The sequence below is a fragment of the Cylas formicarius genome, unplaced genomic scaffold (assembly GCF_029955315.1).
Source record: "Cylas formicarius isolate icCylForm1 unplaced genomic scaffold, icCylForm1.1 PGA_scaffold_10__41_contigs__length_53128322, whole genome shotgun sequence".
In the NCBI taxonomy this organism is placed as follows: domain Eukaryota; kingdom Metazoa; phylum Arthropoda; class Insecta; order Coleoptera; family Brentidae; genus Cylas; species Cylas formicarius.
This window is the reverse complement of record NW_026844214.1, coordinates 22822548-22846017: the sequence shown is the minus strand read 5'-3', so window position 1 is coordinate 22846017 and position 23470 is coordinate 22822548. Positions and strand designations below refer to the sequence as shown.

Here is a 23470-nt window from a genome sequence, read left to right as displayed (position 1 = left end):
CCAATTAAACGCATTTAACCGTAATTTAGTGTAATTAAAATTTTAATTAAATCGCATAATACGACTGTCGATAAATTTGTCATGTTTTGTCAATTGTTGTGGCAGTCGAGATTAGTCTAATCACTACGTTAATTTTGGCACTAATGCACTGGTCGAGCTAATGCAGTTTACACCAGTTGGTTCTGGTCCTATGAGATTGTTGGCTAAGATATCCTCAATTGGGACATATCTTTCATATTTGCGAATTAACTATGGTCACCTCTAATGGGTCTAGCACACCACGGCTCTGATAGGCTCAACATTTAGGCTGTTATCCACACTCCCTTGGTCAGTTAAGAAAATTGCTTTAGAATGTGTTTTATCATTTTTTACTGCCAACTATTGATTAATTATTTAATATCTTTCGAAATCAATGGGTGCCGTGTAAATTATACCCGATGCAGATAGACACGTTAAATTACGTGAAACATGATCCTATTTTCAAACAGTGTTTTTAACCGTATTTCAATCCGCAAATAACGACATTTCATCTGCCACACATCATTATCCAGATTAATTATACCTATTTCCATTTTTTCTCCGAGCATCGATAAACATGAATGATTAATGGAATGGTTATTAATTAACCCCGGCGAGCGGTTAATTAAATACATGTGTGTGCATAACAACAAACCCGTCGGCAATCGAATAACGACAAAAAATTAGTAAAATCGACTCAACGTTTATTTAATGAGAGAAAATGCATATTCAAATATGTGCCGATGCGATGCACCTTTGGGCAAATCTTATAAACCATTTGCAGGTTGAATTTTGAAGAAATCGAAACTAAGAAAGATATTACTATACATACGCACCAAAACGCAAGCCTAATCCACTAAAAGTAATATTATACAAGGATAATTCACCTGGGTGACCTTAACCCTAAAGAGGATTGTCGAAAAAACAGGACATTACTTGTTAACGACTTCGACAAAAACCGGAATCAAAAACTTCCTTTCTCGCAATTTAATCAAATATAAAATCAAGTGACTACTAAGAGAGGATTGTAAAGTGGATCAGATCTCTGATTAGTTATGGTGCACTGGTGAATTCCTTTAGGTGCTATAATCCAAACTGTCAAACCAAAGTGCATATTACAAAAGGAGAATACATGCTATGGAAGAAATGTCTCTCATAGAGAGAGAAGACATCGAAAAGTATACAAAATCAAAAACCGAGCGGCTACAGTCGCAAACAAAAGAGAAAGGTCTGATAGGTCAGCGCAGAGCGCCGAAGTAGCGAGAATATCAAGACAAACAAAGACCAACAAAACGAATTGGTTAAGTTAGAGAATTGATATTGAAAAATGGAGAAACCATTACGCTATTGATGAGAAGAAATGATTAGAATTACTAGCATAACTAGGAATACCTGAAATAACAACTACTGGTCCGTGAAATGAAGAATGGTCGGTTCTGATTATTGGGCGCTGCCCAACCAAGCAATGCAAAGTTCAACTGATATGACGGGACTATTCAGAGTCTAACTATAACATATGTAACACAAGTGTCCGGACCGGTCTACCCAGTATCTAGTTTTCCCAATTTAAATCGTCAAAACTTTTCGGAATCTATCCGACCCTGTTTGTGAAGGTGTTAAGGCTTTGAGTAAGAGTAGCATTCCTCCTGGCCTACACCCTGCCATGCACGATGACATTCTTTGCCGATCTGAGGGCGTCCGCCATAAAAGATCACTCCCGAAAACTACTAATAAAACCATTGTCTAACGAGAAAGATATATTCAAGCGAAAAAGCAGTCAAACAATACTTGAGTCTGTATTCTAAAACATCATTGTATATAGAGTTACATACTTGACAAACAGGAATTCAGGTTGGGTTCAAGCAGCACGCTAATAGACAGACTGTGCGTACGTCTCGTTTAAGCGAATCATATCCATCCATCACGCAAATTAGGGAGACCATGTGCAATCACTAGGCAATCTTGCTTTACTTACATAGAAGCACATAACATTGTTAATGGTCTTAGTCTTAGCAAAACGCGTTGCATAATATATTATTAACGGTTGCTTATGTGATGTGTACAAATTAACTAACAACTGTACTTGATATTCCTCAACTTCTAATACCACAAATACAAACAACGGGATTCGTATCATCAAACAACGCTAAACACCACCTTACTGAAATAGAACGGAATTATCAATATTGTTGGTCAATAAAAGTAAGCAATGCTTTTATTCAATTATAAATCCGGCTACCTAACAAATATTTATTATTGAATATCCGAATTCAAAATAGCACGATATATACAATAACATAAACAGAGTATAACATAATATAAAAAACATACAAAATGAAAATAAAATCTACAACATTATTGCCTGAACTGTCGCTTAAAATCAAGCTCTACTTGCTCACTGACTATACTACAATAACCAAAAAATATCTTTGCCACGCAGCATGATAGATTTACAATTTAAGGAGAAAAATTTAATTAAATGTATCATTACTATTAATATTTCAAACTGGACAACTAAAATAAAATTACTGTCACTTACAAAAAAAAGTTGAGTTAGTAACGGTCATTATTGTCAACTCGCAAGAGAAGAATTGGTAAGCAAAATACTTAATATATGCCTGAGTGGCACTTAAATAAAAGCTCATAATAATAGTTTTCAAAAATTAGTATTAATAGAGTACGGTTTTTTGACTGTTTTTTTGGTTTCAGTTTTTAAAAGAATAATGACAAATTATTGCTACAAGTACAGGTATTAAAAAATAGATTTAGTGCGGTTCACATTACCTTTGTATACAGGGCGTCCGGAAAAAACTTCCGAATAATTTTAATAAAAATATAATATAGGCATGGGTCCGGAAATGAATAGTTCACAAATGCAAAAAATCTTCCTTCGTTTTCGAGAAAATACAAAACAATTTATATGACCCTAACAAGTTCAAATCGATTTTTTATTCATCTCCGTCAAAGACAAAATGCATATGCGTTACAGAACACGATGGAGAGACAGGACGAAAAATATCAACTATATATATATATATATATATATATATATATATATATATATATATATATATATATATATATATATATATATATATATATATATATATATATATATATGATTTATATATTATATATTGGATTATATATTATATATGTAGATTCCGCTATTTTTCGAGCGTCCTTTCATGGATCCGTCTCTGAGCGTCCTGTACCGCTTTCTGCAAGACCCTTACTTTAACAAGTTAATATTTTTAAGTTTTGTAAACGAGATCATTTTTTTTGAAGTTTTATAATACTAATATGTCGGCGTCCTTTCATAGAGGTGAGTCCGAGCAACGTTGCCCGATTGATTGTGTATTAAAATACATATAAATAGGTATCGTCTTCAGAACACGCTTCTCCTTTTTAACATGACGGTGCACAATCGAGCGGGTGTAATTTGATTCATATTTTCGCTATATTTTGAAAAATACTTTGTTGCGAACTGTTTTATTTTTTATTTTATTATATTTGTTTTTGGTAGATTTGTTACTTTTTAAAGCTCTCTGTTAAACTTAATTTCTTTGTGTAGATGTTTTCTTTAATACGTCGCCGGATTTCGGAAAGTAATTCTTTGATTGATTTTAAGGTAATATGTTTGCCAGAAATATTGCACTTGTATCTACGTTAGTCAGGCGCTGGTTGGACCTAAACTTGCATAAAAAGTGAATTTCAGGGGTGCCCTAATAACCAATATTTCTTAAATGCAAAATCTAAAAGACTATTTATACAACTTAATAATTGAAAAGAAATACTAATATTAATTTTTCAAAAAAACATCCACAGGTTACTGTAATACTTTTTACAAAACTTCGGGGTTCCTCCTGCTTCGGTTTTTGCTGAGTCGAACTTGCTAACGTTTCGCCAATCATCCTGTTGGCTTCTTCAGAGCTTGACTGAAACTGGCTCATATTTTACTCTGTACCTGCTTATATATTATTTGCGGGGGCGCTATATACACCGTCTAGGATGACTGATTCCCAAATTGGTGACAAGAGCCCTGAGTCGCGGTTAAGATTGTTAGGTTGTTTATAGATTTCTATAGACTCTCGGATTTTTCGTTGGTAGAAGAACTGATTACATGCAAGAATTTTAGTTTTATCGAATAAAATTTTATTGTTTTTATGCCCATGTTCATGAGTGCGTTCGGCAACAGCTGATGAGTTTATTTGTCTTGGTCGTAAGGCTCTTTCGTGTTCTTTGAGCCTAGTTGATATTTTTCGTCCGGTCTCTCCAATGAATGCTTTGCCGCATATGCATGGAATGCTGTAAACTCCTGGCATCTCAAATGGAATTATATCTTTGACGGACCGAAGATGTCAAGAGATTTTGGACAAGTTGTAAATCTGGTTTTGACGTTATACTTGTTTAGAACTTTTGATAAGTGGTCAGTGATATTTTGAATGTAAGTGGCAAGTGTGGGATTGCTTTCGGCCTTGCGTTAAAAAAATTGCGCTTATGAAACTAACCAAATTTTCAGAACAATCCAATGTATCGTTCGCCGTAAACGTCTAAGGTACCAAGAAACACCCCGTCTAACATTCATTAATTCGCTCCTTAAGCTAAAATATTTTGTTCTGTTCTCTTTGGTGCTGCTTTATAGTTCTCACGTATTTTAGTGTTATGCCATTCCCAGACAATTTTTTTAAGATGCTCAAGTTCCATAAAATCTTGTCTTGTCTCCATCAAGCACTTTTACTGGTCTGTCGGAATTTAACTCGAATTGTACTTCTCTCAGGTCTACTTTCTCCAACAAAATATTTTAAAAATGGTGGTCCTTCCAACTCCAAACATTGGGAAACCGTTTATTGTACAATAAATTTTAGTCAGTCTTATTTTTTAATTATTTTTCTATTGATTATCTTTATGTAATTACAGAATGGGAAATAGGAGTTGCAAACCTATCAAAATCAGATTGTTTTAAATATAAGCTCATATATTTTGATTTATTTCAAAGAAAATTTTTTACTTGATTTCAAGAATATAAAGTTTGCCTTTATTAGCATTAGAAGTTTTTCCATTATTCACGTTTAAATTTATGTAGCAAAATTTGAATAAAATCTGTATATGTATTCCGTTAATATTTATTTGCAAATTTAGATTTCCATAGATATAGATATACACTGGCTAAGAGAAAATTTCGTCAAATTAATGCAGGTAGAAGAGTACCATCGAAAAATACAATACTGGAAATCATTAAAAACTTTGAGACGGCTAGAAATTCAGAAAGAAAGAGAAGGCATTGTGTAAGAAATAAAAGTGAAGATATATATATTTTATTATGCATTTAACCTAAACAACTAGAGTAATGAAATTAAAGTTAAATCTTTTGTTTTTATTGGAGAAAATCCACAACGCTCAAGTCGTGATTATAAACCAACATATACCACTCATCAGAGATACGGATAACGTACATACAGATTTTTACTCGTTCAATATTTAAATGAGGAAAAAAAAAAGCAAAAACTGCAATTCTCTCAGGACAAATTAAAAAACATATGGAAAGATCCAGACTTTGTAATAAAAAAGGATTATAATTATAAGTCCCATTATTTTTGAGTGAAATTTGAATGGAATTAGATTAAATTTTCGTCAAAATGAAATAGAACTGCTTGCTGAAGAGATCACTTTGCAACTATTTACTTCACTTATATGGCAAGAAGCCATTTCTATCGTTTTTGAATAAGAAGTTGTATTATCAAACACCGGCGAATCTGGAAAAACTGTTTCGAAAAATACAAGAAATAACAAAAATAAATCGGAACCCTTCGGAGTACTCCAGAGGAAATTTTACTATTCGAATTTGCAAATATTAATTATTAAATTAAATGAATAAAATTAAATTACTTGTTATTACATTGTAGCTTTTGTTATATTGTGTTTATTTTTATTTAATTTATTTTTATAGATCATTTTTTAAAACACACCCTTGTCACAACAATTAGCAAATAAATGAATTTTTATTTATTAATTATTACGAATTAATATTTTAGCAAATTTAAACGTGAATATTGGTAAAACGGCCAAGACAACATGAACAATCTTTATATTATTCAAATCAAAAAGAAAAATTATTTATATAAAATATATAATAATAAATATATAAAATTAAAATAAAAGGGGTATTATATTTTAAATAATACAAATTAAATATAGCGCTTGTTCGAAAAAGTTGCATCAACATTGAAATTTTAAATGGAACACCATGTATATTACTGCATTTTCCGATCCGCTAGTACTTTATGATTGTTTTTGAATAATACGTTCTTATACCTATCTTTTGTGGTTTAGAAGGAAATATTTATTTGCCTCATTTTTCCAACCAAAGCATAGCTTCTATTAAATTGATATCGAAATTAGTTCTACATTGTACAGGGTTAGTCAAAACTAATGATTTGTCTATCCGATACAAAAATGGTGAAAGGTGATCTACCTAAGTTGTTTGGTTTCTGAAATAAAAGTAAGTTTCACTAAAAAACTGAATTATGTTGCCATAATTCATCTTTTAGGTGGCCGACAAAGCAAAATTTTCAGAGAGGTTATTTTCAATTGTCTGTCGACAATAAACATTTACTTTAATTGTGTTTTGCTTGTTAGAAGATAATAAAGTAAGGTTTTTAATTTACGGTAAACCATCGAATGCTGCAAAATACCTTCAAATATTAAGAACAGTGGTAAATGATTTTCTCGAGAATATTGGCCTTCAGAAACTTCGGGCCTCTTATTACCAAGTAGATGGGGCACCGGCTCACAGCACTAAAGAGGTGTCACAAAGTGCCGAAGGCGTTTGGGGCCGTGAGATTTGCCAGCAATTTGGACCGATCTAACGCTATTAGATTTTAACCTATGGGATGGATTAAAGTCACTTGTCTATTTGACATCGGTGCAGAGTAAGAAAGAGTTACATTATCGGATTGTACGATGCCTTGAACAAACAGATCTATCTATCTACGTGCTACTGTCATTAGTCCACTTCAACGGTTTTTAAAATACAATGCTGAACACGCCTAATGTAAAAATTGATTCATTTTTATAAGTGTAATTACATAATATTTTGTGAGTGTTAATATTTTTAAAAACATTCTTGAGAATATCATTTGGCACTGCAGCGAACAATGGTTCATCGCAAATTAAAAAACCTACTTAGTAAATGTCTAAGGTACCATTAAGATGTCTTTAAAGAAAAAATCAGGGCCTAATAATGGCCCATATTGGTAACGGAGGCTGATTTTTAAAAGGTTTGTTAATCTTTTAGTCATGTCACGTGTGAAATTACTACGAGGGCCTGAAAGCATTTGAAGCAAGTCGACATTCAAAATGAAATGACCTTAGGCTATTTTTTCATCAAGTCATTGAGAAAGTGTTCCCAGAGAACGAAAAGCACTCGAACATGTCATTACTTGATCGATCAGACAGGCGACTCATAAATTATAACGTCAATGGGAGATGACAGATCCTTTAATATATTACGGTATTTTTTTGTATAATGTTTAATATAAAAATATAAGGGTACCTGTGGTCCTTAATAATAAGCCTATAGATTGGCCCAAATAGGGGGATTAGATAAGAAGCATGCGTTTTGCAATGAAAGTGGCTTAAGTATTTTTTGAGTCACTCTGTAGAATAAAACGTAGTCATTTTTGAAACATACTAAGGCGAATTGCAAACACACTTCTTCTTCTGATGTCCTCTAACCGCAGATCCTGCCTGATCTATGTAACGTGTTTTTTCGCCGTAAATGCAAGCATGAATTCTTTTAGTTTTCGCACGCGATTATGAACTTTTTCATTCGTTATTTTTTGAACTCGTGATATTTTACATATGTACATATGAAATGTGGGAAAGTTCTCTTCAAGATAGTGCTCCCAATTGCCTTTTTGCCTGCACTTTCCCAAATTAGGATCGATCCCACTTTTGCATTGGAAATTGCTTTTCTCGTCAGTTAACTGACGCCCCGCGCTCGGGCGCTGTCACAGCCCGAGAACAAGAAAAATAAGTTCGCGGGAAAGCCGAATATAAATACCCCCGGCGTCACCACCCGTGGCTGCGTAAACCGTTGCCGCTATTTATCTTTATGAAGGGCATTACATAAAAATTCGATTACTCACGAGGGAGCGTGGGGCGGCGCCTAAATACACGGACGGCGCAAAAGATCAAAACCACGCTATAATAGGAGTTTATTGCGCGACTGTGTCCATCGAAATGTAGAGTGGTTCGCACCATAGCGAAAACTAATAAAAATGAAACTTGTAGATTCCCTACTAAATATGGGAACCTTATTCACCAGCGCACAATTGTCTATAATTGCTTTCTTTCAACTTTTAGTAATGCGTTAATTTGATGATTTTGATCTTTTACTTACTAGGCCACTGAATTCTAGGTTGAAACACTATCCAGACCAGTTTTTTCCTTTTTGATAAGTTGACTCATAACCGAATTACAAAGGCTGTGTAAAGATGCAAAAAATTTAAAATTCACCCTGTATCTAAAAAATCGTGATTTCTGTTTATGGCAACTTTTATTTAAAAACAATATTCTTGGGTCACAAAAGCCGCAACACGTTGGTTTTATTAATACATGTTTCCATACATTGTAAAACAAAACAAGATGCTAAGCTAAAAGTAATTAGATTTGAAATAATTGGAAACGAAATCCCAATTATTGGACTTACGAGATTAGGAAAAAAAACCTCGCGTTCAATTTACTTTTGTTTTCCAAATATTACTCAGCCTAAACAAGTACACACGTGAAAACATACCGTATAAAATACCCAACATTTTGTCTTTTGTCTTAATTGCTGCCCCGAATGTTCTCATCCAATTAGGAATTCCTCACTCTCTTTTTTATTATTCTTCTTCATGTTTCGCGCGTTGAATATTGTTGTTCAGTGCATATTGTATCTCGGCCCTCCTGTCGTGACGATTTTATTTCTACGGGATCTAGCTTTAACGGATAAGGCTGACGGGTTCTGGTCCAGATTTTATTCGATTCGCTTGAATAATCGGATATATTATTGTCAGGATCAAAACTTACCAGGAAATACAAAATGTTTCAGTCCTACAATTTGGCTATTTTGTACCGTGTCTTCTCCCGGAGCATTTATTGATCCTAATGTAGGTTTGATTTTTGGATTTGGATTTTGAAGAAAATTGTATACCTATGTAGCATTATTTTCAACACTGCGCCGTTTAGTTATTTTTGACTTATGGTAATCGCCTGTATTTGAACGAGAACTCAAGAATCATCCTTTCAAAACAGATATTGAGAATAGATTTATTGCTTATAGGTAGTATTGGGGCTGATCAATTAACCACTTCTTAATTGACTTAATAATAACATGTATTTTTACCTAGAACTCTCTTCAAGGATTATCCGAATATGTGAATTAGTGATTCGGGGAATCCCAGTAGTAATATCGGCCCTATTTGGTTCCCAGAACGACGCGATGGTGACTAAACGTACAATTTAAATAAATATAAATTTCAAGGTATTTTTAAAATTATTTTGGTCAATTGACCGGTCAATGGACGTAAAAAAGTTTGATCGGCCAATTCCACAACCCTACTTATAGGATTACCAACCAATTGCATCATTTTTGAAGTTGCAGGACTAAGTAGTTAAATCAAAACACAGTTCTTTCCAGTTTGCCTAGATTTTGAGAAAGTTTTAAGTGCTTTTGTTTTATTTTTTACCTCAAAGAATTTAAGGTACTCTGGAACTTCGATTTATAGCTCTTGAATTTTCGCTTCATGACTCTATAAAAGTGTATTCCGGATTTGTGCAAACCAGGGAGGAATTATTGAGTTGTCTTTACTATGATTTTATTGATATGACCAGACGCACTTTGAAGATCCGTTGCGCGACGAATAGTATACAGAGTATATTCAGTGTGTAATTCATAATTTCATATACAAGCGAATTTCATTTTGTATTTAGTGTTTTTTTGTGTTCATTTAGTTTGCCATGTTCATTTAATTTATAAAACAAATGATGTTGCTATTTTCATACTGACATATTTTTTTTTATAACCGCTGTCCCAACAGTATCTGGAACTTTCTTTGCAACCTGCCCCAAATCGATTTATTAAAGCCACTGAATGTCAAAGAAACACAGGTAGCCTCCAATTTTATGAGTGCTATAAGTGCACAAGAATAATTTGTTTTTATAAATATTAAATCTTTGTTCACTGTTGGGTTAGAAAAAAGAGTTTTTGCATTTGTTAGAGCTGCAAAAGATGAGTCGTTTATATCTTTTAACTAATTCAAAGTTCTCGGCATATCATTTACAGTTTGCTTGTAAACGACATCAACACTACCTTTATGTACCGTTGACTCGTACGGTATGTTAAATTTACAATATTTTGTCAAAAATGATCTTAAATTGGTTTTTTTTAAGTTTTTTGAGTGGTATATTGGCTTCAATAAATGCCATACATAAGTCCTGATTGAATTGCGCATGTTCTCTGTTTTTTGGTTTTTCTTCAAGACAATGTTGTATTTTTCAAAGAAACTTCCACAGGCTACTGTAATACTTTTTACAAAGCTTCTAGATTCAAACCGATGTAGGTGGAATCCAGAAGCTTTGTAAAAAGTATTACAGTAGCTTGTGGAAGTTTCTTTGAAAAATTAGCTACTAATAATTTGCTTGAATACGTAATTTATATCAGTAATCTTTTTGTATACATAAACACATATATATCTTTCTTTTTTTACTATAAAATAACCGAGTAGAAAATTTTTATAAATACTTTGAAGTTGTTAACATTAGCTATCAATAATACGTAATTTATGAAAGCCAAAATTTCCTATTATACCAAAAGACTCCTTTATTTATTTACTATATATTAAAAAAAAAGTGAAATACAGGGTACAGCGAGTCAACGGTAGAGTAAAGTTCATTATCTCATTGGTTTCAAATATTATAAGAAAATTGGAAATATCACATTTATAGAGCGCAACGCCTTCTCTCGATGAGGTTTGAATTTTCGGTCATTTTCTAGATAGGCGGCATCTGCTCCGATTCCCCACTTTCTTGGAACGGAGACGGGGCCTGCTCAATTGGCTCGTTCATCTCAATACTAAAAATAAATTAATGTAATAAGAAATTGTTTTGTTTTATTTGTTTCTGAATTTTTCTACCCTTTTGGGGGTTTTGAGGGTAAATCGTTTGGACGGTGTTACTATTGCGAAATTATTTTAACTGTTCGATTTTTCTTTGAACTAAGCGATTGTGATGTATTTCTGGAAGTGACCATCTTGTGAATATAGAATTCCCTCTAATAATTATATGCTGGTTGGAATAAACATTTTTTCAAATCTCTCATTTAATGTTTTTTTTTTCATGTAATAACAAAAACTCTTGATTTGTTTATTTGCATGACATGATAATGTGTATTTGTGCTTCATTTTTAGAAACGAAAAATAAATGAATATTTTGGTATTCTTTACCCATGGGTTTAGTTGTCACAAAATATTTACATTAATGTGTAAAGAATATTTAAAAAAACGTAAGGACGAAAATTGTTTGGATTCACTTATACTTTTAAAATGTTTTATTGCTATATTGTCTTATTTTAAATATATTGAGGCGTTTTTTAATTCAACTTTGTAGTCTTATAGTTTCTGACATATTTTGAATTTTATGTCAGTATCTGTATCGATTTCTTTGACTGAAAGCTATTGTTATATATTTGAGGTTAATTTTCTTCTAGAAGGGACTTTGGATGAAAATATCGTAAAAACTGACTTTTTGTAATAGAAACACCCTTTCTTTATAATTTTATAGATTTTGATTTTTTTTTAAAAAGCTTCCACAGGCGACTATAGTACTATTTACAAATCTTCTTAATTCCTCCTGCCTCGGTTGTTGATCAATCGCATTTGCTGACGTTTCGCCAATCATCCGAATAAGCCAGCATGATGATTGGCCAAACGTCACCAACAATCGACTCAGGAGGAATCCAGAAGATTTGTAAATAGTAAGATTTCCTATATGAAAAATTTGGAGACTTCGAAATATTAGTTTTTCTATTGTAGAAATGCTAAGTGGCTATTATTTGGAGGCGAAACATGGCAGAAAAAAAAAAACAATCAAGTATTACGACAATTTATTATAAATCTTATCTTAACATATATAAACTAGTTTTTATATTTATTTCGTGTCTACAAATGTTTTTTTTTTATCAAAAACATTTGCTGAAAAATATCCAGATGGACAAAAACGCCCAAGAAATACTGTTTTAAATAATACTAGAAAAAATTAAAAATTTTAGGACTGCTCTAAAAAGGTTTTTGTATATTATAGTAGATATACATTTTTATTTAAAAAAACTTGTTTTTTTAATGTTTCAAATAACAAAGTGCTTTTTAATTTATTCTATTAGTAGTTTCTGTATAATTAATTTTTTTTTTTTTGGAAAAACGGTTAATTGACTTCAGATTTTTTTTATTAAAATAAACGTTGGTTGGCACAAAACTGTCAAACAATGATTTTCAAACCCATAGTAAGCCAAAGCAGTGATGTTTCTATAAGATTTACTTATTGTTTTTTCGCTATGTTTCGTCGTCACACCATTTTTACAACCAAAAATTTTTTATGGTATATTGTACTGTATCTCATCGCATAGCAATCGCATCTGTTCTACCTCCATACCTAAAACACAGATTAGACAGATAATAAGTAAAAACAATGAGAAAATAACGGATAGATTAAAAATTGCGAACGAGTTTAATAAATTTTATATTGAACTGGGCACGAAGCTGGCAGAAAAAATAGAACCACTCCCTAATTATCGAAATGATTTTCCCATGTTGGCAAATACAATGCTCTTTTGTAACGTAGATGTACAGGAAATTGAAAAAGTTATAAAAAAACTGCAAAAGAAAAAAGCTCCTGGATGGGACTGTATTAGAAGCGAGATACTAAGAGGGATTTGTTTTCAAGTATCCGAACCCTTAACGTTTCTTATAAATAATTGTTTTGAGAGTGGATGTTTTCCAGATTGTTTAAAAGTTGGCATTATTAAGCCATTATATAAAAATGACAACAGAGAAAAAGTTGAAAATTATCGTCCAATATCAATACTTTCAGTGTTTTCTAAAATTTTTGAACGGATACTTAAAACGCTGATTGTTAAATTTCTTGATAAATTCAATACAAGCTCAGACTTTCAATTTGGGTTTCGAAAAGGAAAGTGAACACATGATGCTATCAAATCTTTAACATCCCAAATATACGACTCATTAGATTCAAGTAACCCTTGCATGTGCGTTTTTTTAAATTTAAGCAAGGCTTTTGATACTGTTTGCCACAATAAGTTACTTGATAAACTAAACCGTTGTGGACTGAGAGGGAGAGTATTCGAGTTGCTGCTTAGTTATTTGTTCAATCGTAAACAGTGCGTAAGCATAAACGGTGTTTTGAGCGATATGAAGACAGTAACAAGTGGGTTACCACAGGGTACAGTTTTCGGACCGCTACTGTTTACGATATACGTAAATGATATGTTAAATTTAGACACCAATAGTACAGTTTTCAGTTTTGCCGATGACACTGTAATTTTTGGACGAGCAAAAACATGGCAACTGTTAAAGTTACAAATTGAGCAGGACTTAAAAACTCCCAAAAAGTGGTATCAGTATAATAAACTTACATTGAGTTTACAGAAAAGCAAATACCTACCTTTCTCATCCTACAAAAATCAGCTTCGAAACATCGGAAACCTAACAGCTGAAATGACAGAAATTCCGCAAGTAACAACGTTTAATTATCTTGGTATTATTATTGTTTGCCAGCTCAAGTGCAATCTGCAAATGAAATCTATAGTAGAAAAAAACAAACCACTTCTATCAAAATTTAATTATCTACGAGAATTTTTAAGCCGAAATCAATTGGAAAACCTATATATGTCATTAGTACAAACTCACCTCTCCTATGGCATCCTGGGTTGGGGCGGGGTCTCTGAAAATCACCTGAAAAATCTAAATCTGTTGCAAAATTGGTTTCTAAAAATAATTTATAGCAAACAAATTATTTACCATTCGGACCTACTGTTTGAGCAGAATGAAATTCTCGATATTCGTCAGTTATACTGCTTTAGTATATTAAAAGACATCCAAAAAGGACAAATTCTTGATCTTAATGCTAATCACACTTATCATACCCGGAACAGACAAAACAAGGACGTCTATCCCACAGTTAGAATAAAAACCCACGGACAACGATCATATACGTATTTCTCACCTAGGTTATATCACATGCTACCAACATATATAAGGGAACAAACCATCTTTACGAAATTTAAAAAAGATGTCAAAATATGGATGTTTCGGACGGGCAGACGACTTTTTGATGACCTCATTAACTTAAAATATCAAAGGTAAATAATACTTGAATTATCTTTAATCAAGCATAGTTTTTTTTTTAATTAAATCCTAAATTATGTATATTCACATGCCTAGTGAGTTAATGTTTTTATCCTCGTTTTATTTTAATTTTTATTTTTGCTTACATGTATGAGTAGATATTATATTACTATAAATGTAACAAATAGATTCTTTGTTTCGTTGTTATTATTGTAATTATTATTGTTTTGGTTTAATATTGGTGTTACGCATAAGCATTTCGCAATGCTTCAGTGAAACAAAACATTTATTCCACTTAAATCAATTTTATAGATTATGTTATTGTAAAGTTTAAATTGAATAAATGCTATTATTATTATTATTATTATATATAATAATATAATATTTTTAAAATATTAATGAATCTAAACAACGTTGTTCTCCAAGTTGTTTTGAGAATAATCCGAGAAAAGGTATCATCCTATAATAAACAGGCTATCCGGTACATATTTTGCTGAATACTGATGTATTTTTAAGTCTTTTTAAAGTAAATTACATAAACTGTATTCTTAATATATTCAGTTGAATTTCTGTATATCAATTTGTTTGCACTTTGGTCTGAAATTATTTCAGAGACTAGTTTATTATTATTTAGAAATATTTATAGAAAATATTGTTTCAACATCAAATAATAATATGTTAATAAAAATGGAGTAATTGAACACCGAAAACAACACAGTCTCCCATTTTTCTGAATAGGCAAGAAAAGGACAAGAGTTTTCGTTACTAGCCGTCCGTTTCTATGATAAAATTTTGCTCACTTTTTTTTTACCACGCCGGTGCCATTGCAGGTTAGATCGAGATCTAGCTACTGACACCATACGACAGGCTCACATCGAAGCGCGCTTTCAAAACCACAAAAATGTTGACCCGTCTATTAGTCCTTGCACATAGATACGCACGAGGGTCACAAATAATCGCGTGCCGGATTGCGTTTAGTTATTCCGGCATTACGATGTCGGCGTCGTCGGCTGCTCATCAGTGGGACGCTTGTGTACCGTTTGGATGTTTGAATAACCCTAATTAGGGATACGTGAAACGCGAACCGGTCCGCAGCAGCCGCCTCCGCGCTCCGCCGCCCCAGCCCATATCATTAGCTAATGAGAATGAATACGAGTCTAATTCAATCACCGCTTATTTATCTACGACGCGGTAAATTGGACCGCGCCGCGTTTCTAATTTGTTTAATTTCGTGATGGGACGGCGGCGGGACGCGCTGTCCGCCGCCGGAACCAATTGAGCCCTCCCGCCGTCATAATCAAACGGAACGATGATTGCCGAGCACTCAAAGTGACCATTATGGCAACGTAAACAGCGGTTAGTGTCGTTGCCCCTGATTGCGGAACCGTGAAATTTGTCCAGTTTGGAGATCGGTCGCCCTGCCTAATGTTGGAGTGAAACCAGTAGATGCGCACTGTGGTCTTCATGCGGCGTCAAAAGTAATGTCGAGCAGTGCTTTTGTTGTTTTGGTATGACAGGAATAGTCCGTTATATGTAGATTTATTAGGCTTTGTGAAATAGATCTAATTAGTAGGCAGATACTGGATGTAAACGTCATAGGAAGAGTCGAAAGAGTGGAAGTGTTGAATAAGTTCAGATATATTATTTAGAAATCTTGTGGACTCCTCGTGCGTCTGTGGATGATGAATCAAACTTGCCTACGTTTCGCCCATCATTCTGTTGGCTTCTTCAGAGCTTAACTGAAACTGGTTTGCATTCTACTCTGTATCTGCTTATATTGATGAAGAGGAAAGATCTGAGTCGTGGTTAAGATTGTTTCTTTGTTTAGAGATCGAATAAAATTTGATGTCCTGTTTCATGTTTATGTTTGGCAAGTGCTATGAGTTCATTTATCGTAGTCTTAATATATTTTCTTGGTATTGGTGTCGACAAAAGGCAAATTGCAGCAAAATGCATCGGATTATAGATCAATGCGGAAAATTAGTGAAATTTTCAGGGCCAGTGGTGTCAATTAAGATTAAACTAATAGCTTAATCAAGGTAAACGTAGCGGCCAGTTTAGGGTCAAGCAAAAATTATATAAATAAAAATCGCTTGCAGACGAGTGCACACTTAGCAGAGTTGGCTTCAAGGTTGGACGCTGTAATTTCATTTGGATTATTTTTAACAGCTAGACGGAGTTGGTACAAAAAATAAATAATAGACATTAAAAGAATATAATATTGCACAAAAACTTAAAACTTTGGGAGATAAGTACAGAAATGGCATATAAAAATGAAATAAAATATTCGAATTCCTCAATTGTTATTGTTTCCGGATAGACGTAAAGCCGGAGGATTCTTCCTCACTGTGGTATTTCGAAAAAAAATATTTTTTTATGTGATTGATAGAAAAAATGGACTTCTAATAATTTCATTATACATGGTAATTTATGAAACTGTTGGTCGTACCGACAGCATGTATTGAATCCCGATAGAATTTTTACTCGACACCCTGTATATGGGAGTAATTTTCAATTAATTATTGGTTTAAATGACATTCTGCAGCTCACTCTGTACTCAGGTTTTCAAGATCGTTTCCAGACTTATCTTGAAAAATAACTATGTTTTCAATCGCCTATATCTGTCAGAATATTTGTGGTAAGGTGCAAAATTGACTTTTTTATTCTACACTATATAATGCAAGCATTTTAAAAAGCACTTCAAAAAAAGTTCAATGAGCCAATACAAAAGTGAATTAAGACCAGCTAAGGCACCAGTATTTGATGGAGTGTACACCATTTAGAATGGCATTTACCGCTCGCTCCCAATACGGCTAATAGAAAAGCTGCAAACCTAACTACTAATAACAAGAAAAATTCGAGACTATTTGGATTTATAGAAACTAGTGAATTCAATGACTTGGGACACTACGATTGCAGCTATCATCAGACTTAATCTCGTTTTGGCGGCCTACAATATTAGTTTGCCCTTGCAGATGTTAATTGCCCCAAAAGCTTTCCATTACTGACACATACAGACACATATAATTACGAAATACCAAACTCATTAAGAAGCCCACATAACATAAATAATTTTTTCTGTGGAAAGTGTCGTTCCCAATGCAAATAATGGCATTTCTGTAAATATGAGGACGCCGATACCGCGGAAGCACTTGAACATGAATGATCAAATGCAAGAAATGAATAAACTATGCAGTCCTGTTATTGTCCCGTTCCTAACAACATATGTGCAATATCTGAGTCGAGACCCATCAGTGTACTGTCTGTAGTCTTTAAATTTTCAAATAACCAAATAGTTAACTTTTTACTGTCTGATGATCTGTTTCCCGACCTTTATCAGGGTTTCGCAAAGGAACGGCACGGGGCACGGGTTTTGATAAATTATTTTTACTGCAGATCGTGGAGAAATTTCCGTTTTGTTTTTGGCTTTGTAACGTACTTCTTGAATTTTGCATGTGAAACCTTCCCAATAAGATCTAAATATTTCTAGAGCTATGAACTCTGACGTGTAAATGGTAAACCTGGAAGTGCAACAGTTCACCATACCTACTCGCAGATAAAGGACCTACAAATTTTGATCTAGACGCGGAGAATTCCGAGTTTAACTTTTCTTCGTTGTTCTTGTTTGAAATTCGGTTTTGTGACTATAAGTGTTATTTGTATGTGAAACCCCTTAACTTTAATTAATTTATACTCTGAAATTTTGTAATATTTAAAATAATGTAATGTTTTTTAATCGGACACTCACGGTTCCTCTAGTTTTGTCCGCTTATTAGATGTGTCCGCTCATTAGAAGTGTATGAAAAAAAAAAGAAACATAAATCATAAATATGTGTGCTGACTCAATCGAAGAGAAATTTTCAGAAGTTACTATCGACACTGATAATCATAATTTTAGATCAAAGCGAGGTTCAGTTAACGGTGTAGGAATTATTTTTAAATCAATTACCGGAAATCTAGATTCTACAGACGGCAAATACTTTAGCTTTACTTTAACGAATGTATGGATATGCGGTGTCTTAAGTCTGAAGTATCCTAGAGAGATTTTTGAATTTGAATTGTGATTAAAAGTTTATTCGTCGATTTGAATAGTTTGAATTGCACAATTTAAATATTTTATAACAGATGATGTAACTGATATTTGATTTTTTAACAGCTGTTTGATTTCGTGTTCGTCTCTAGTTACATTATCTATACATTCATTGAAGTATTTGCCGTCTGTAGAGTCTAGATTTCCGGTAATTGATTTAAAAATAGTTCCTACACCGTTAACTGAACCGCGCTTTGATCTAAAATTATAATTATCAGTATCGATAGTAACTTCTGAAAATTTATCTTCGATTCAGTCAGCAATTCTGGTTAAAAGACTATAATGAGTGTGAATACTTTTTTTAAATGCTGTCATACGAGGACGAGAATCGCCTAACATTTCTGTGAGAGAGGATAGTATTTTATTATTGTGTCGTATAGTTTCTTGGAGAGGTTCTAGTTCCTTGTATACTAGCGGCGTCCATTTGTTGGTGGATACTCTTAAATTACTTTCTTTATGGTAGTTCAATAATTTGAGTTTCCTTAATATAAACTTCATCTCCTACATTATATTTAGTGATATTTCTGGAGATAGCTTGATCAAATTTTATTTTGGATTTTTATTTTTGTTGGATCAGTGCGTATACTCGCGACTCTATAATAATGCTGCATGTAATTATTTAGGTCCTGGATGTATTTGGTGATAAGTTGTTTTTCGTTATTCAGAATTTCTGGAGGCCTACTAGAAGTATGGCCAATATCAGTTCATAAGGGGAAAAAACCATGTGTAGCATGGAATGGATGTTCTTTCGGATAATGAGGCCTTATGAGCTCAGATCATTTCTGTGAGCGTGACGTCGAATATTTCTAGTGATCCATTAGATTGTGGCTTGAATAAGTGAGTTTTATGTCATACATTCATACGAAATGTGGTTGTACCGTAGAATACTTAAGGTAAAATGGACCGATAAAGCGACCAACATGGAAATCCTGAAGAGAATAAAAAAGGAAAAAGAAATTATCACTACGGTAAAAAAGCGTAAACTTCAGTACCTTGGACACGTCATGAGAGGAGAAAAGTACCAACTACTCCAACTGATATTACAAGGAAAAAATCAAGGAAAGAGAAGTGTAGGAAGAAGGTGTCACTCATGGATGAGAAACTTACGTGACTGGTTCGGGTGCACCACAAACCAACTATTTCGGTCGGCTGTGCCACGAATACGAATAGCACTGATGATTGCCAACCTTCGCAACGAAGACGGCACTTAAAGAAGAAGAAGATGTCATACAAAAGACAAAGTTTTCAAATTCTCGGTCATGGTCACAATGTATTCTAAGAGGAGTTTCAAAATGTTGGAAATGGAGAAGAAGGATAGCTACGACTGTAGAAGCTTGTTTGTCTTTTATTGGATATACCTGGGTGATTTTTGTAAGTTCATCTTTTATGGTAAGGGCGTAATTACGAACTGGGAATTCGAAAATATCGATATTAATGCGCTCAAAAGGAGGTTTGGGAGTTTCTGTGATAACTGATGGTGTGCTGAGCTTTTTACGGTAGATTTTGACTTTCTGACAGATATCTTTCGCCTCACATTCTATTATGATTTTGGACATTTTCGGAGTAGGTTGTCCAATCATATTTTTGTTTTATTCGCTTAACTGCATCATTAGTTCTGCTATGTAAATTGTTTATTTGTTATCGGTTTATTTTGCTTCCGGAAACAAAAACACGATAGGATTAATGGGTATTGTCATCAAAACAGGGCAAAGTAGTCAGAAACAGGCAAAACTTTATTTGTTTTTTGGAAAACTTTTCAGGGTGCTTTAAAAATGTTGAGCGCCCGGTACGAGTTTTGTATAAATAATTGATCTGTTATAGACTGTTAATTGAGCTTATGTCACCATATTAGTGGTATCAAATCTTTGGTCGAAGATTGATCAACAGTTTCCCGTGTGAGTGGGTCATTTCTACTAAAGAAAACCGAATATTTCACCGAGACGTATCGTAAAACGAAGAACACAAGCGTCTTCCTTCACCGGGGATACAGCGGTATCTAAATTTCAAACCGAGAAATATTTTTCATGCATGCCACAAAGATATTATTTCGAATCCTGCCTATTTATTCTGGGCATTCCATCCGGCAAAAGGAAAAGGGCTTAACAAAGATCCCGAAAGTACATTTATGAGTCAAAGAAACGTGCGGATTTATACAAAAACAGACATTCGAGATCTACTTTTCGTGTTTCCTGTGGGGTCGGCGATGCATCGCGAAAAGGAATGCACAAGTATACAAGTCGCAAAAATTCTTTTGTGATATGATGATCTCTGCTTAAGTCGCACGTGATATCCATTCTATGAATTGGTGTGATCGAGTGTACTGTAAATCTCAGTTCAAATTAAGGTGTTCATCGATGCCAACGCAATGTTGTCGTTTGAATATTCATTTCAGAAATGACATTGCGCGCGTGTATTGGAATCGTCACATAAAATTTACTCAAACCATTCCCAAGATATTCATTCAGGTGCGCAGATTCTCAGCTCCTGTGGACATTAATTTTGCTTTGAAATTGTCTATAAGAGTTATAGCGAGCAAGAGTGATATAAAATATGGAATGCAGGTTTATTACTAAAAGACAAATAATGAAAATTCCGTCACCTTGCTCTTCTTTTTCTTTTATTCTCGATTTACATTTTGTTTTAATATATTTTATTTAGTTTTATTTATTATTATTATTATTTATTATTATTTATTTTCCTTTCTGCATTAAATACCTTAGCATTATTATTATTCAAGCATACTAATATAACACAAGCTTTTTATTTTCATTTGTTTGTAAATTCAAATATATTTTACCTTACGCTACTTTTATAGTTTGTTCAATTGCAACTGAATTTTGGGTTGTGCCCATTCACGATAAAATAAATAACTAGTGGCGAAGAGCTCATTCGTTTGGGAAACCGAATTAAATCGTAAAAATTGGATAATAATAGCTTCGTTCCAGTATAGAAACTGTATCCGTTGAACATGCGCGAATTTTCAACTAGTCAAAAATTAATTCAGAATTTAATGCTTTGCTAGAACCGTGTTTTAGATAAAAAGTAGAAAACATTTTTTTACCGATGTTTGGGTATTTTTATAATTTACAAATCATCATCGCTTAATGAGGAATCTGAAATCTAAAATCATGGACTTCCGCTCAAAGTGGCGTTTTTGTTTAGAAAACATTTATTTTAGTTTTTGAAAATACATTTTTAAACGCTAAACGAAAATTGCTGATATCATGGACTCACCTAAAGCTTCAGACATTAATACACTATATAATACAACTAAAATAAAATGTAATTAATAATATGTCTACAATGCCAAGGCTAGTTCAGGTTGTCGAAACTCGGTAGACTCCCCCAACACACAAACTGCCATTTATTCAGCTCGCTCTTCAGCACACTGTCAGCTAGGAAAGCTCCGGACCAATCTGTCAGCCATTTCATTGCTCTCAATAGATTACCCAGGGGAGATTGACAGAATTACATTCCACCAGTCTTGTTACGGTTACTCGGCAGTTAAGTAGCCATTCTGAGCTTAGCCTTGCAGAGGTAAGACCCTAGGCAGCCGCTCGACTGTCGCTGCAAATATAGATTTTCCTGCCCTAGTACTCTCCGTTTAGTACACAACAATATCACTTGGAATACACTGGGATATATCCCCAGGGGGACCTATATCCTGGGAGAGCTGCCAAATCTACCTGTCGCTGTGCTTGTTGAGCCCCCTAGAGCTGCCCCGATATTGTCTTTCGGTAGAGTCCCACCGTACCAAGGGGCACGTCCTGGAGATTTTTGGTACATCGTGCACAAAAAAGTTTGGGGCCCCCAGGTCTAGCGCATCTTCTGGTTTAAGATTTTTTCCCGTTTTTTCGATAAACGGTTCTAGGGATAGAATGTTTTTTTTAATGTTAACAACGCATTCGGGATATTTTACAAGGAACAACACAGTGTATTGGATCCGGAAGCAGTAATAAAACAATCGAGATCGTTTTCTGCGTTGATTTTCCAAAATTATCAACCTAAAGTGATTGTTTATGTGGGAAAGCAACCCCTTTCCCTCGTCGAAAGTTAGAAACTTGACGCTCTGTCGTCGGTGATCGATCGTCGTTAATCTTGGCGAGTTGACTTCGCGCATTAAAAATATGAATAAGTTTTCGGTCTCTGATCTCCATTGTCCACGGGCTCGGCGTGGCCGTAACAACCGCGATAAAATGAAGTAATAAAGTGGCTACCGAGTATGGGACTTATTAAAAACGGATAGTCGAGCCTTCGCGTCGAACAATACGAACTTGAAATAAGGCAGGGGGAAAACAAAAGAGAGCTGCGAGTGATACTCCTTTAAGATGTATGGCAGTTTTCCATAGCGTCTTATTAGCTAATAATGCGTTGTTTCTGTTTTTCTTTTTGGGTGTTTCGTTCCCCTCACAAAGACCGGCTCCCACATACACACACACACACACACACACACACACACACACACACACACATAATATCTCTATAGACAAAAGAGCCCCGTTAGGTATAATAATGCGGGGGAAAACGGCTGTCATGGAATGACCTTTTCTTTTGTGCGGTAAAAGATAACTCCAGAAGCACAACCTCAAGATTTTACGTTTCGAACGGATCGCGATCAGTTACATGAAATGCAATAGAATCGGATCCTGAATGTATCTTGAGGTATTACGTAAATATTATTTATACATAACTTAATTGCATTATAAATTCGACGGCGTATTGTAAGTATTTAGAGAATTTGAAGAGATATTGTATTAATTTAGCGAGTTCTTTACTGAATGATAGTACCGTGCCAAATGTTGTCATCGGTAGTCTAGTAGTTCTTTTTTAACGACCGAATTAAATAAAATTTCTTTAAATTTGACAAATAAAATATTTTTCTTTGACAAACTACAGGAGTACGAATGGGATCTTGCCTATTACCTTTTTTAAGCGAATTAGTTATGAATAATCTTGA

At 33.9% G+C, this 23470-nt stretch overlaps 1 protein-coding gene and 1 long non-coding RNA gene across 3 annotated transcripts in view; one reads left to right on the top strand and one right to left on the bottom strand.

The window, feature by feature from the left end:
- LOC132701502 (membralin) overlaps positions 1-23470 on the top strand; it is a 136933-nt gene that overhangs the window by 83356 nt on the left and 30107 nt on the right. The window lies entirely within an intron of this gene.
- Positions 12338-15451, bottom strand: LOC132706354 (uncharacterized). Its single transcript, XR_009619580.1, has 4 exons — positions 15224-15451; positions 13986-14030; positions 13741-13865; positions 12338-12711 (listed from the first exon to the last, which is right to left on the bottom strand). It is a non-coding gene; the product is annotated as an uncharacterized LOC132706354 (long non-coding RNA).